Genomic DNA, 12,109 nt, shown 5'->3' with positions numbered 1-12,109 from the left:
AAGAAGGAGGCTGGGGAGACACAAAGCCTGCAATGAGGTAGTTACTACGCCAGCGAGCCACTGGAGCAAGAATGTTGTGGTTTAGCCGCTTAGTCATGTCCGACTCTTTTGCGACCCCATGGACTCTAACCCACCAGGCTCCTATGTCCTTGGGATTTCCCAAGCAAAAGTACTGGAGTGGGTTGCCATTTCCTTCTCCTGGGGGTCTTTCAGACCCAGGGATTGAACATGTATCTCCTTCATTGGAAGGCTGATTCTTTACCACTGAGCCACCAGGAAGAAAGAAAGTGAAGTAGGTCAGTCGTGTCCAACTCTTTGCAACCCCATGGACTGTAGCCTAGCATGCTCCTCCGTCCATGGGATTCTCCAGGCGAGAGTACTAGAGTGGGTTGCCATTTCCTTCTCCAGAGGATCTTCCTGACCCAGGGATCGAACCCGGGTCTCCTGTGTCATAGGCAGACGCTTTACCATCTGAGCCACCAGGGAAGTCCTCAAGTCACCAGAGAAGCCCCAAATAATGATCATCAAATAAAAAAGAAAAAGCAAAAAACAGAAAAGAAAGGAAAAAGTAATGGTCATCAGGTGTGTGAGGGATGGATGCCCCACGTGGTCCCAGTCCTGGAGGACGCATAGTTGTCCTTTCCTCTGCCAGGGATGTCTCTGCCTTCTTTTACTTAGCCAGGGCGTGGGGTTTCTTAAAGGGCTCAAATCCCAGCTCTGCCAATCGCTGGCTGTGGGACAGAAGACTAATTAGTTATTGCTCTGAGCCTCAGTTTCCACATCTGTAAGTGGGGATAATTGGGTTTCCCTGGTGGGCTCAGTGGTAAAGAATCCTCCTGCTAATGCTGGAGACATGAGTTCGATCCCTGAGTTGGGAAGATCCCCTGGAGAAGGGAATGGCAAGCCACGCCGGTATTCTTGCCTGGAAAATCCCACAGACAGAAGAGCCTGGTGGGCTATGGTCCACAGTTCGTTCACAAACAGTTGGACATGACTGAGCGACTAAACAACATAAGTGAAAGAAAGTGTGAATCACTCAGTCGTGTCCGACTCTGAGCCACCAGGGAAGCCCTAAACAACAGAAGTGGAGGTAACTGGTACTCACCTCTTAAGGCTTGTTGTAAGGAAGACCTGAGCTGATGCAGGTAACTCTTGAGCGTGGCTCCTGGCACACAGGAGAGCTGTAGGAATGTTCTCTGTTGTTAGTCCTCCAATCCGCCTGGGTTGCCCTGGGGAACTCTCAGAGTCTCCCAGGCACCTGCTTTGTGCCAGCACCCAGCCCAGGGAGCTGAGGCTCCATCACTCAGGCCCCTCCCACGCCCTGGGCTAAGCCTCCAGGGCCTGGGGCTGAGCGTGCAACAGATCTGACATGCAGGGGGAACGGCCTGCGAGAATTGGTGTGTTGGCTCCCACTGCTGGCGTGACAGACATCCTGATGAAATATGTCACTTTAAAGCATTTTTCAAAAGAAGTTTCCGGAACGCTCTCTTAACCTCATGGGGACCATACGTAGCCTGAATGGTTGTCAGGTTTCAGTCTTGGCTTTGAGATGACTTTTCAGAGACCCTCCCCTGACTGGGCCTCAGTTTCCCCATCTGTAAAACAGGCCAGGAACCGAATCCACCCATGAGGGTTGACCCTGTGTGAGGCTGTGCGTGTGAAATGTGCTTTGTAAGCTCGACAGCACCTCTTTCGGTTCTATTTCTGGTCGTTCGGGACACGGTCACAGGCAGACGCCTGTGTGGTGTCATTGCTGGGTGCTGGCCCTGGACGTGCGCTTCAGTGCGATGCCGACTGTACTTGCAAGGGCTCCCTGAGGAGTGACCTCACTGAAACCCTTGAATTTTGTGATTTCCAGAGAATGTGGAAGGCCCCCCAGGCAGCCTGGCCCCTTCCAGGGGAAAAGCTGCTAAGTGTCATGTCCGTTAGCTCATTCCACAAACGGTTTTGGAGCAGCTCCACACACGGGGGTGATGCTGGAGAACTGGAGGTCAGCTCTACCCTTGAGAGCTCAGTCCGGGAGGAAGGGATTGAAAACTCCACCCCTAAATGACCAGACAGCCAAGGGTCAGGGGTGGCTGGATGCAAAGCATGGGCTTTTCAGAAGACACTCAGCCATGGAGCAATTAGCGGGATTGTTTATAAATGAACATTGACTCTTTTTTCTGCTAGGAAACCTTCCGCAGTTCCTCGTTTTGCCTTTGGGATAAAGTCCCCAAGTCTTTCGTGGTTTGCACTGTTTTGCTCCAGCTGCACCTCCAGCTTACTCATTTCATTTGAATTGCACTGGCCTCCTTTCCCTTCCTGGAAATCTGCTCGCTCCCTCCTGCCTGAGGGCTTTTGCCCGTGCTGTGCCCACTGCCTGGAGCTCTCTCCTCCAACCTCATTGCTTGGCAACTTCCTATCTGTCCTGCAGGTCTCAGCTCAAATGTCCTGGATCCCCCAAGACCCGGCTCTTATTACATACCCTCTGTGCGCCTGCCCGCTTTCTTATCGATGTGTATTGTGCGTGCGTGCGTGCTTAGCCGTTCAGTCATGTCAGATTCTTTGCGACCCCATGGACTGCAGCCCACCAGGCTCCTCTGTCCATGGGATTCTCCAGGCAAGAATACTGGAGTGGGTTACCATTTCCTCCTCCAGGGGATCTTCCTGACCTAGGATCAAACCTGCATCTTCTGTGTCTCTTTCGTGGCTATTACTAAATGATTCATTATGTGATGGTTTTTGCTCTAATGATCCCAGGGGACTATACATGGACTATCCCAGGGGGATCCATGACAATAGAGACCTTTGAGCTCAAGACTTCATGTATGGTGAGGGCTCAAATACTGTTTGTTGAATGAATTTATGATGAGTGTTAAGGTAAGGCTTCATGGAGGTGGTAGCATTTGCGTGAGACTTGAAAGAGGGTATGCTTTCAGTCTGTAGGGAAGAGGGAAGGGCTTCCTGCTTTGGATAGGCAGACAGGCATACGGTGGGGACACGACTCGTTTGGTTTGGCAAAGAAGCAGGATGGGACACGTGAGAGAAGGCTGGAGAGGTGGCAGGGGCCAGACAAGGGCTTTGAGAATTTACTTGAATTCTGAAATCTCCTTGGGACCCACCGACAACCTCTGAGCCCGAGGTTTGGGGGAGGATAGGGTCAAAGCTGGCTTCTGGAAATGTAATGAGTTTGCGGCAGGGAGGGGTGGGCCGGTAAGAGAGGCTGCCATCCAGAGGACCAGCTGGGAGTTGGAGAATCCACTGACTTGGCTGCTTTCTATTTCCCCGGCATCACACATGTGCCTTGGAGTTATCCTGTGAGCTCCTGGGGAGACGCAGACAGTGATGTGGAGCCTCATAGGGCGGGACTGCTTCCAGAAGGCTCTCACCTTGGGGCAGCCACGCCTGAGTCCCTGGAGGGAGGGAGGTGGAGTGGAGCGGATGCTAATGTCCACGCTTCCCACACCTGTGTCCCCGTGCTTTCCCTGTGGCCCGGGAGTTGTGACACTGTGTGGTTGAAGAGCAACAGCAGCATCTCCATCGAAGCCCAGCACACCAGGGCCACCTCCGTGCCCTGCACGGCGGGGTGCGGCCAATGCGATCCAAAGATCCGGGATTCTCGAGAATGACGCGGAGCCGCAACTTGGCAGCTGTGTGCTTTGGCCGGGGGGGAGGGGGAGGGCATTTTGTTAGCAATTCTGGGCTTCAGTGTCTTCAGCTGTGAAGCGGGGGGCTACTTGGGTGTTGTGACGGGTCAAGGGTGAGGACACATACACGGAGCCCCAGGCACGGGGAACACGGGAGGCGCGGGAAGCCGTGGCTGTTATCATGGCTGAAGATTTTCTCCACGGTTTGAAATCTTCGCAGGAAGCTGGGGTTTCAGGCTTAAAGTGAAGAGCGTGTCAACAGAACAGGACGGAACAAAGTCTTTTCCCAGCATGCCTCAGCATGCAGCACTGCCTTCCCGTGGAGCCCAACAGGGACGGGGCTAAAAGTCTTGAGCTTTCAAGCAGAAATAATCCCGATGGAAAGGAACCTCCCTATTGTTCGCCTGTGATAAAGCCATGCAGGGGCTCTGCAGCCAGACCCGCCTGGGTTCAGATTTCGTCTCTGCCTTGTGACTCAGTTTCCTTATCTTCGGAATGAGGTAATAATAGTATCCACCTCATGGAGCTTTGGTGAGGATTAAGCAAGTTAACGCAGGTGAAGCGCTTAGAACATGCCTTTGTCACTTAGACTATTGTTAAGTTGTTTCATCTTCAGTTTAACACTTTGCCAGAAGGCTGAGTTCAGACTAGCTCTTCGGCTTGCTAGCTGTGTGACCTCGGGCAAGTTTCTTAACCTCTCTGTGTGTCCCATTTCCTGCTCTGCACTGTGAGGATGGCAATCCCTGCCTCATAAGGTTTGGGGGTGGGAGGAGTGACTGAGGTTGCCGTAAGGGACCTGAGGCAGGCAGACCACTCGGCCCTTCTTCCCACCCGTTCTGATTTGAAGAAATGAGACTCAGGGCCATCAGATAATTTGCTGAAGGACACACGTCAGTAACACCAGGCTAGGCCCCCAGCTCAGTGCCCTGTGCTGGGCCACCATGCCAGGGACTTCCCAGGAAGACTCAAGCCACGGGTGGCAGGAGTGGGGAGTGGGCTGAAGGGTGATCTGTCCTGTGATAGGGGCCTGCCGCTGCTTAGCTGTGTCTCCTCCGGTGTTCTGAGTACACTGATGCCCAGCTCCTGCCGCTTGGTGGGCAGGCCTTGGTCTTTCAGGTGTGGGTCTGAGGGTCCAACACCTGCAAACTGCCCAGGCTCCAGGGATTTACAGTGTTACTTTGGGGAAAGGCTGGTGCCCACCCTGCTGTGTCCCCTCCCATCTCTTTCCCCGTCTGCCTGCACGCTTTGGGGCCCACCAACTGTCTGTGTCTGTCCATCTTTCCTGTGTTTACCGAGTGCTGGGAAACCTGGTGGTTAAGAGTGCAACTTCTAAAGACCTGGGTTCCAATCCCGGCTTGGCCTCTTCTGAGCGGTGTGACTTGGGACGAGCCGTAGAGCCCTCTGTGTCTCAATGGTTCCATCTGTAAAGTGGAGATGGGAATAGTACCAACCTCATCGTGTCGCTGCAAACCCACAGTGCCTGTTCCCAGTGAGCCTGGATTCTTCTGGGCTGGGGATCCATTTCTAATGGGATCGTTGTTATGGTGATGGTGCCTGGCCCTGCCTTGGAATGCCGGAGACCCCAGGGAAGCAGAGGGGGCTCACAGTCCTGTGGAAGAGAATGCATGTGAGCACAGACAGCCCAGTGCAACCAGCGAGGGCCAAGGAGGAGGCCACCACTTAGGCCCTGGGGGAATGAGGGCGAGGGCAGGATTGAGGGGCAGATCTCCGGGTCAGAGGTCACTGGGAGACCCCATGAAACCAAGTGTCCCAGATACAAGGCCCTGTAGATCCCACCCCTGCCCACCTCTGCACCCCCATCTCTGGTTCCCATGGCCCTGCGCTGCACACAGTTCTGGGAACTGCTGTCCACAGGCGGCTCCGTTTTGGGATCCCCCAACTATCTATCTGGAACTGTCCCCACCCCCTGGGCCTCCCTGCATGCCCTGCCCTTGCCTGGGAAAGACCTGTCTGAGGTCTGCGTTCCCTCCATCAGGGCCCGCAGCCTCACACACAGAGCAGGTGCTCTGTGTGGAAGGAAGGCGTGCCCACAGAGGTTCTGGCCACCCCTCCTGTTTGCGCTCTGCGTGGGGAAAGTGCCTGGCTGGGGACAGGCTCCGCAGGATGCCGGTGGGGGGGGGGGTTCCCCCACTTCCGGTAAGCGGAGGTTTTTTTTGGTAAGTCCTCTCCTGGAGGCCTGCGAGCAGGAGTTCCAGGAGGCCTCCGCCTTCCTCTCCAGTTGGCAGGAGGCCCCTCCCAAGAGGAAGGAGAGCTGGGGCCCACTGAAGGATAAAGGTGCGGGCGGGCGGTACGTGTGCTCTCGAGAGCGAGCCAGGGAGCCAGAGGAAGGACATCCGCCTGCCGCTGAAGGCGCCGCACCCGGCTCACTTCGCACAAGTCACTGATACGCCGGGCAGGGCCAGTCTCCTCAATCAATCCGTGCTGACAGATGGTAGCGGAATCACTGACCTAGAGGCAGAAGGCTCCATTTGTAATCCCGGAGTGGCTCAGGCGCCTGGAGGAGGGCAGAGGAGTTTGTAATAAAGGGAGTGACACGGGGTTTCCAAAAGCCATCTCGGAGCTGGAGGAGGAGGGAAAGGATTAATTTTGCTTCTGGAATTGAAACCACTGATTCAGTTCAATAAGTATTTTTCGAGGGGACTGGGTTAGACGAGAGAGAGGGAGAAAAAGAAAAAAAAAAACCCCAACCAATCTACTGTTCTTCAAGTGTGGTAGGAAAAACCGGATTCTCACAGATGAGACAGTGAGAGAACAATGGAAGATGCTAATGTGATCAAAGACACCCCCAGTTAATTGTGCTCCGGCTACTATGGGGTCTTGACCATACTGGCTGGCTCTCTGAACCTGTCTGCTTGTCTGTCCACATCATAGAACTGTTGTTATTGCTAATGTGTGCCTGGTACTGTACTGAATTCTTTATGCATCTCTTTAGATTCCCATAATACCTTATGAGTGAGGTCACATTATCCCCATTTTATCAAGGTTCAGAGAGGTGAAGTGAGTAGTCCAAGGCCACACAGCCCAAGCCTGTCTGTTGGTCATAATGCCCACACATGTTCTCTTTCCAGATGATACTGGAAGGAAAAGTGATAGGCTACTAAGGGGAAGATGTCCAGGCTGGCCCGGCCTGAGGACTGGGGAAGTTTCCAGGTCAGAGGTTAGCTAGCCCTGTTCCAGCAGGGTCCACAGTGGCGGGGGAGGGGGCTGTAGGGTCAGTCTCAGGACAGGAGGCAGGAACAAACAAAAGCTTGGACTTCAGTTACCTGTCTGCATTCCTTCCCTTCTGAATGAGGCTTTGCATGGCTTGTCGCCATCCCTTTCATGTTCTGGTCCCCCAGTCTGAGACCCAAAGGGGCGGAGGAAGAAGGGGCAGGAAGGGGAGAAGGATGAGGGCAGGAGACTTAGGAAATGGGCTTCCCTTTTCTTCACGAATTCCCTCAAGAAATTGAGGGAGCTCCCAAGACCAAATGGGAGCTCTCTCACATCTTTCTGTGTTTGTCCAGAAAACATGGGTCTGTGCTAAGAGTTCCTTCTTTGCCTCTGTAGCTCTGACTCAAACAAAAGCCAGCACTGGTCTTTTAAGTCTTGGTGCCAAAGAATTTGAAAATGAAACTCACAGAACAATGGGAACAGCCAGAGGGCAGGGCTTGGCGGCCTGTTAATCTCTACCCCGGAAGAGACCGGCACCCCACCTGGCATGCAGGAGGTGCTGGGGGACCAAGTGTCCAAGAATAGCTCTGACCCACATTGGAGCCAGCCCCCACTTTGTATGATTGGACAGAAGCCAGGAGAAATCACGGCCCTCCCAGCCACATCCTCCTGGGGTGCCAGCAGCAACTCAGGCCCTGCTTTGGATCCTTTTGCTGGCAGCAGGTGTTGCCACAGCCAGAATCCTCTTCTGGTGGCCCAGGGCAAGACAAAGCTAATGCCTCTGTCTAGGTGGGGTGAGAGGTGAAAGAGCACAGCCAGGCCCTGGGGAGCTGTGGACCTCAAATACACTGAAACTGCACCCCAGGCCACACCTGCTTCCTATCAGCCTCCACGTGCTGCCCACTTCTTCCAATTCCAGTTTACTTTCAAGTCAGGTTGCTCCAGGAAAGGAAGCCACATATACTCCCTTAACATCTAGGGCAGATGGGGGCCTAATTTAGAATTAGCACTTTTAGTCAACGTTAGGGACATCTAGTCCACATGCTCCTCCTTCCCACTGTACCAACCAGAAACAGGCCTAGAGTGGGGAGAGAATTTGACCAGGTTTCTGCGTGAGCGAGAGAGGGGGTCACAAGCACTCCAAACACAACCGACCCTCACTGGTCATCTCACTGGTGATCACAGTGGGTCACACAGCAGAAACATCTCCTGTTGTTTTACCAACTGAAATTTTCTTAAAAAAAAAAAAAAAAGTCAACCATTCCTTTGCTCCATAAAACGTACATGAGATTTGCAAAAGAAGGCTGGGAACGGCCCGAGGCCTTGGCGCCACAAATCCTCCACCTCATCTCCAAATTAATTCTGGACCCTGGGTCCAGCCAGTCAGGCGTGGCAGCTTTTTTTTTTTTTTTTTAGGCTGCCTCAGGCAAAGGCAACTGGCATTTGGTGAGCATCTATTTTACAGGCGAGGTTGGTGGGCCTCCTCATCCTTGCTTTTATTGCGGAGGAAACTGAGTCCCAAGAGGGCCCAAGTCATTCATCCAAGGACACGCGGCGCCAAGGGGTGGAGGGCGGTTAGGGAAGTAGGCCTGCGGGCCCGCAGGGCGCTAGGGCGGGCAGGAGCCGGCCCCCCTAAGCCAGGTTACAGGGTGAGAGAGCAGGGCCCCTGGCCCCGCGCGGGTGGGGCTCCCCACTAGGGGCCAGAGGCGCGATCCTGGTTTTGGCGGCTCCGAGGGAACTCCAGAAATCGCAAGGAGAGATTCCGGGCCACCAACTCCCCAGAAAGTTGGATCGCGGCCACTCCCAGGACGGCCGGGATCTGCGGGCCAAGATGGCACTGGGTGAGCGGCGAGACACGCGCGCCGCACCCCGCAGCTGCCAAGGGGGACCAGCCGCCGCCTCAGCGCGACCCCGGCCGCCGGGCGGGCGTCGGAGGGGCGCGGGGAGGTCTCCGGCCAGGCGCGCGCAGGCCTCGGCGCGGCCGCACGCGGGTGGGCACGCGCGCGCCCGCCGGCCCCGCCCCCGGCGCCCCGCCCCCGCCGCGCGCCCCGCCCCCGCCGCGCGCCCCACTCCCGCCCGCCCGCGCGCGCCGCGGCTCCGAGCCCCGCGATTGGCCGTCCGGCGTCACCTGACGCTCTGTTATTTCCTGTGTGTTGGGAGAATGGAGAGAAAAAACCCCGAGCCGAGCGGCTTTCGGCCCCTGCGAGGCGGCCGCGGCCTCCGCCGGGGGAGCCCGCCCTGAGGCGCGCCCGACCGGGGAGCGAGCGAGCGCGCGCGAGCGCGCGGGCCGGAGCGAGCGTCGAGGGGCCGCGGCCCCCCGGCCCGCCCCGCCGCCGGCCCCGGGCGCCCGAGCTGGAGGCAGCGGAGGCTTCCCCCACCCCCACCCCGCGCGGCGCCGTCCGCCGCCGCCGCTCCTTCCCCTCCCGCCCCTGGCTGAGGCCGAGGGACCGGGCGGGGGGCTCCCGCAGGTAACCGCCGCCTGCGCCTGAGGGGGAGGGGCCGGGGTCAGGGGCTGAGGGGCTTGCGGGGAGGGCCAGGCCGGGTGTCTTGGCCTCCGGGGCTGGGGGCAGACAGAGGTCCTTGCCCGGCCCGACCTGAGAGTGCGCCGAGCCCCCCGGACTCCGAGGCCAGGACTCGGGGTGCTCAGGGGCCGGCCCGACCGGACCCGGGAGTGCAAAGAGGAGCGGCCTGCCTTGGCCTCGGGGCGCTGAGGGGAAAGGGCCCGGCCTGGCATCATCAGGGCGCTGAGGCGGGGGTGGGGGGTGGGGGTCTCGGTCTGACCGGGCTTGGGCACCGGTCCTGGCCTGAGGTTGCCTAGAGAACGGTACCTGCTCGTTGCGCCCTCGGGTGCACCGGCGGCGGATGTGAGCGGGCGGCGCCCAGGGGGTCGACGGGGTCAGCGCCGCCCGTCCCGGGTTGGGGGGTGCCCCCTGGCAGCCCTGGGTATATCCCGCAGCTCTCGCCGCTTTGCTGGGGGCGAGGCAGGCGGGCAGGCGGAGGGCCGGGCTTGGGGAGGGGCTGGCCGGGCTCCCGCGGGCGGGAGCGTAGCTGGGGAGCCGTCGCGCGCCCCCGCCGCGGGGAGGGCAGAGGGCCCGCTTCTTGCCATGTGAACACCTGAAGCCATGTGGACGCGGCTGCTTCTCGCCTGTTGGGGGCGGAGGCAGGTACCGGCTGGCCGGGCTCAAGGTCCCAGGCCCCCCCGGGGGCGGAGGGCCGAGCGCGGGATACCCTTCCTGCGTGGGGTTTTTCTCCCCCGCCGCGGTGAGCAGGGCTGTGGGTGTTGCAGCCGGTGGTCCCCAGTGTGCGAGCGGACGGCTTGTGTTTTTTTTTTGGGGGGGGTGTGCCTGGCGCTCTAGGCTTCTGATCTTTTTGGGGACGGTGGGGAGTGGTGGTGGAAGGAGAGCGGCCGGTCCGGCCCAGCCCGCTCTGGCAGAGGATGGAGGTGGAATGTCTCCCGTGCGCCGGGATGGGAGTGGAATTTAGCGAGTTGAGGGGTGCGGGGCGGGGGTGTGGGGAGGCGGCGCAGAGGAGCGGCCGCCTTCCTGGGCCTGTGGGTGGGGTTATTGTCTGTATTTGTGGTTGTGGATACTAGCCCTGTCTGCATCCCTTTAGTTTGCCCTTAGGGGACAGATCAAAATTAGGATACCGCCCCCCCCCCCCCCCCCTCGCGAAGATTAGATGTCTCTGATAACTTCTGTAAAATGGATGGAATTTTCGAGCTGTTATCTAACAGGCAGATCTTTGAATGATAATCAGACCTTTCGGTTAACAGCCTCAGTGAGGAGTTAAAGGGAGGATCCTCAGTTAAGACCCTCAATGAGGATCTTAAAGGGAGTGGCAGCTGGCTGAACTGGGAAACTGCCCTGAACGAAAACCCAGGAATCTACTTCCAGCTTTGCCACCAAGTAAACTATAACCCTGGCCAAGTTACCTACCTCCCCAACGCTTCAATTTTGTCTGGTTCAATAAAGGCTCCCTTCTAGGTCAAACGTTACAGGGCTTTTAGGTAGTCCCTCCTGTCTTGTGGTTTTGGTTTAGTGGTAGGTGACTTCCTGGGAGATGCATGCAGACTGTTCCTTACTTGGCTTGTAAAAGCCTGTCTCATCTGTTAGTTTTCAGCCTGTATTCCGACAGAGTGAACGACTTGGTCAGGGTGCAGTTTTTCCTTAAATTCTAGATGCTGTTCTGTGCTTCACAGAAAGTATATTCTAGCCTGGGCTGAATGCGCCTTGTATTTTTTTCTGTCTTTGCAAGAAGGAGTTATCAGGGAAAAGGTTTTTCAGTCATCATCTGACTACTTGGAGTTGTGGATAATGTGTATTTGATTCTCTGTGTGTTGGTTAGCTTCAAGGAGATCCAAGATCTTTCTATGCAGAGTATTATGAAGGGATCTTATTTAAAGTTCCTTCCAGGGATATTTGGCTAACTTTCTAAATTTCCAGCTTTAGTATTCTCAGAGAAGGAATAAAGTGGAATTCTATAACATCTCCTGTGAAGTGGCATGCTAGTGGAATTAACTATCACCTCAGGGTGCACTAATTATTTGCATCCCCAGTTTATTCCTTAATGGTAGCTGTATGCTTCCTCTCAGATGCTGAAGAACCCCAATTAATTTCACTGATTTTATGGTGTGTGAGGGCCTTAGGCCATGCCTTTGACTGGCTAGGCCTTCTGGACCAACCTCAGAGGTTGGTCTTGTTTGTCTTAAATTTCCAGTATTGGGATTCTTGAAGAACATGTGCCTAATGTGTGACATGTCTTTCTTAGACCACTTTTTAATTCTTCCTGTGCACACATTTCAAAAAGGGTCACAGCTTTGGGAGGTATGCTCATAATGCTCACCTTGGAGACGGATTGGTAGACTTTTCCTTGTGTGTTGACATCAGGCCTGTCCCATAGGTAGATGCTTTTATATGGCTGTGCAGATTGACTATTTGGAGTTTTCCAAAATAAACAATTTATGTTGGTATTTGAATTATGACCTTGCTTTGTGTGGGCTTTTAAAAACCTTGCAGTTACTTAAATTGTAAACAGTTACCTACTCACATAAATTTACATTTTTGTTGTAACTTAAGAGGGAAAAGTTATAAAACTTAAGGAGGAAATGTTTATTTGTGTATACATTTGTGAGAGAGGGTTGCCAAGGCGGTAAGATGTCAGGAGATAAGGATTTTAGATTTTGTAACCTTTTTTTTTTTTTTTAACCTTCATAAAGTGTAGTGGAATGTAGATCAAGAAATTAGAGTTGGACTTCTAAGTTCAACCTTCTCTTTCTAAGGAGAGAAAGGATGCTAGAGCATTTGTTTTGA

The 12,109-nt window shown here is 55.4% G+C and overlaps 1 protein-coding gene across 9 annotated transcripts in view; it reads left to right on the top strand.

The window, feature by feature from the left end:
• The window catches only part of TCF20 (transcription factor 20), a 169,334-nt gene that overhangs the window by 66,793 nt on the left and 90,432 nt on the right, over positions 1-12,109 (top strand). For 5 of the 9 annotated variants that reach the window (XR_011566884.1, XR_011566883.1, XM_070790524.1 and 2 more), the window contains exon 1: positions 8,952-9,268. The exons of 1 other annotated variant lie outside the window; for it this stretch is intronic. The gene's annotated coding sequence lies outside the window, so the exon portion shown is untranslated. Of the gene's footprint in view, positions 1-8,951; positions 9,269-12,109 lie in introns of those variants that run through there. 3 more of the 9 variants (XM_019961922.2, XM_019961921.2, XM_019961920.2) reach the window with 1 other exon arrangement.

The sequence above is a fragment of the Bos indicus genome, chromosome 5 (genome assembly GCF_029378745.1).
Source record: "Bos indicus isolate NIAB-ARS_2022 breed Sahiwal x Tharparkar chromosome 5, NIAB-ARS_B.indTharparkar_mat_pri_1.0, whole genome shotgun sequence".
Lineage (NCBI taxonomy): Eukaryota > Metazoa > Chordata > Mammalia > Artiodactyla > Bovidae > Bos > Bos indicus.
The sequence above is the reverse complement of the archived record's forward strand: the minus strand, read 5'-3'. Positions and strand labels throughout refer to the sequence as shown.